The sequence below is a fragment of the Cebus imitator genome, unplaced genomic scaffold (genome assembly GCF_001604975.1).
Source record: "Cebus imitator isolate Cc_AM_T3 unplaced genomic scaffold, Cebus_imitator-1.0 Scaffold166, whole genome shotgun sequence".
Taxonomy (NCBI): Eukaryota; Metazoa; Chordata; class Mammalia; order Primates; family Cebidae; genus Cebus; species Cebus imitator.
The window spans coordinates 1,900,762-1,904,030 of NW_016107481.1; positions in this window are offsets into that span (position 1 = coordinate 1,900,762).

Genomic DNA, 3,269 nt, shown 5'->3' on the forward strand with positions numbered 1-3,269 from the left:
GTAGAGACAGGGTTTCACCATGTTGACCAGGATGGTCTCGATCTCTTGACCTCGTGATCCACCCGCCTCGGCCTCCCAAAGTGCTGGGATTACAGGCTTGAGCCACCGCGCCCGGCCTGGAATCCCATCTTTAAAACAAACAAACAAAAAAACTTATTTTAAAATTTCCCGGCCGGGTGTGGTGGCTCACACCTGTAATCCTAGCACTTTGGGAAGCCAAGGTGGGTGGATCACCTGAGGTCAGGAGTTCAAGTCCAGCCTGGCCATCATGGTGAAACCCCATCTTTATTTAAAAAAAAGAAAAAGAAGAAAAAAAGTAAAATTTCCCCAGTTTACTCATATAATTTGTGCTGCTTTCTGGAAGATGTTAGTTTCTTCCATGTTCTAAAGACCAAACAATATTCACTGAAATGTGCTAAGCCATATTAAGAGGCGAAAATACATACGGGGGCTGAGCATGGTGGTTCATGCCTGTAATCCCAGCACTTTGGGAGGCTGAAGTGGGTGGATCATTTGAGATCAGGAGTTTGAGATTGGCCTGACCAACATGGTAAAACCCTGTCTCTACTAAAAATACAAAAAAATTAGCTGGGCATGGTGGCAGGCACCTGTAATCCCAGCTACTCAGGCAGAAGAATTGCTTGAACCCAAGAGTTGAAGACTGCAGTGAGCCAAGATCCTGCAACTGCACTCCAGCCTGGGCACAGAGCGAAACTGTGTCTCAAAAAAAAAAAAAAAAAAGTACATATGGAGGTAACAGGAAATATAATAAAAAATATATCTAAGGAACAGGAAAGAATTATGTGTAAAACAGTCTCATCTGTTGAATAAGACTATAAATCCTAGAGGAATTGAGACATGTCTTGGCTTGAAAGGAGGATCAGAGCAAGGTAAGAAGTGAGCATAGGATTCAGGAGATGCAGAGAATGAAAAGAATATTCTGAACAACCTCCAAGGAATATTGTGTCTTTACAACAGGAGTGTCTGAGAGACTAGTTCTTTTTTTTTTTTTTTTTTTAATAAAGACGGGGTTTCACCATGTTGGTCAGGCTGGTCTTGAACTCCTGACCTCAGGTGATCCGCCCGCCTTGGCCTCCAAAGTGCTTGGATTACAGGTGTGAGCCACCACGCCCGGCCGAGAGACTACTACTAAGAAGGAAGCTAGAATAGAATGAATTCTTCACCTCCCCCTACAAGATCACAAGGCCATCACAATCCTGTTTATGTCAGTCTTCATAAGAAATCTGGCCTTCCAGCCAGGCGCAATAACTCACACCTGTAATCCCAGCACTTTGAGAGACTGAGGCAGGCAGATTATGAGGTCCAGATTTCAAGATCGGCCTGGCCAACATGTTGAAACCCCGTCTCTATTAAAAATACAAAAAATTAGCCAGGTGTGATGTCATGCACCTGTAGTCTCAGCTACTCAGGAGGCTGAGGCAGGAGAATCACTTGAATCCGGGAGGCAGTGGTTGCAGTTAGCCGAGATCACACCACTGCACTCCAACCTGGGCAACAGGGCAAGACAGCAACTGGAAAAAAAATAATTAATTAATTAAAAAAAAAAATAAATCGATCACCATAATCCTCAATGGGCCCTTAATGCTGCTCAGCAATCCTACTAAATTTTCCTTATTAGCTCACTCTGCCATTCTACAATAGGTGAATTTTATTTCTTCTCAATTCTTCAATACCTTCTTCTCCCTCTTTGAACTCAGCTGATGACCTTGTTTCTTATTTTACTGAGAATATCAGAGCCGTCAGAAGAAAGCATCTTTCTCTTCCCACCACATCTGCCAATTTATGCTTCTTCTCTGCTCTGCTTTCTCTCTGGTTACCCTGGGTGAATTGGCCTTGCTTCCGCCATCTGTGCCCTGGAGTCATTCTGTCAATGACTCAAGGACTTTCATCCTGTAGTAATCCACTCTTGCAATTGCAGCTTTAGATTTCTCTTTCCTGGATCGTTCTCATCAACTTACAAACATACTAGAATATTTCTTGTCTTTAAAAATCTTACTTTACCCCATCTGCCCACCTAACCCCTTTTCCTCTACTTCCTTTGCAGTGAAACTCTTTGTCTTCCTTTGCTGCCCATGCTTCTTAACCCACAGCTCCTCCTCAATCAGATCCAGTCGGATCATTTTTGTCAAGGTCACCTTATGGCAAGACCAGTGGCTGATGCTCAGTTTTTACCTTACTTAACTGCTCTTAGTTTACACAGAAGGTTATGCCATACTCTCTGAGACATTGCATTTGGCTGCAGCAAAAAGATGTACTAATGGTTTTCCCTCCCACCGAACTGATTTTTCATCCATTGCTGTTCCTTCTAAGTCACCTCTGCTGGCTTTTCTTTCTGCTTCCAGGATCTAAATGTCGGCTTGTCCCAAGACAGTGTCCTCGGTCCTCTTCTCTGTTGAGACTCTCTAAGTGTTATCATCCAGACTGATCTAGCTTGAATCTGCATCCCCACCCAAATTTAATGTTCAGTTGTAATCCCCAGTGTTGGAAGTGGGGCCTAGTGGGAGGTAATTGGATCATGGGGGCAAATTCTCATGAATGATTTAGTACCATACCTTTGGTATTGTCCTTGAGATAGTGAATTCTTGAGAGATCTGGTCATGCAAAAGGGTATAGCATCTCTCCCCTCACTCTCTTGCTCCTGCTTCCACCATGTGAAACACCTGCTCTTCCTTCACCTTCTGTCATGATTGGCAGCTTCCTGAGGCCTCCCCCAGAAGTAGGTGCCTGCTTTATGCTTCCTATACAGCCTACAGAACCGTGAGCCAACTGAACCTCTTTTTTATAAATTGCCCAGTCTCAGATATTTCTCTCTCTTTCTCTCTAAACTACCTTTCTTTCTAAACTTTCTTTCTTTCTTTCTCCTTCCTTCCTTCCTTCCTTCCTTCCTTCCTTCCTTCCTTCCTTCCTTCCTTTCTTTCGTTCATTCAGAGAGATGGGGGTCTCTCAACATTGACCAGGCTGGTCTCAAACTTCTGGCCTCAAGTGAATCCTCCCATTTTGTCCTCCCAAAGTGCTTGGATTACAGCGTCACGCCACCATACCTGGCCAATCTCAGGTATTTTCTTTATTTCCATGCAAGAATGGACTAATACAAGACCCATTTTTTTAAATAGATTACACATTGATGATTCTCAAAATTTTATCTCTAGCCTTGAACTTCAAAGTCATGTATTTGTGATTTCTCAATATCTCCAGTTGATTTATTCAACTGGAAAATCAAATGTAACAATAAAAAGAAACTCCTGATT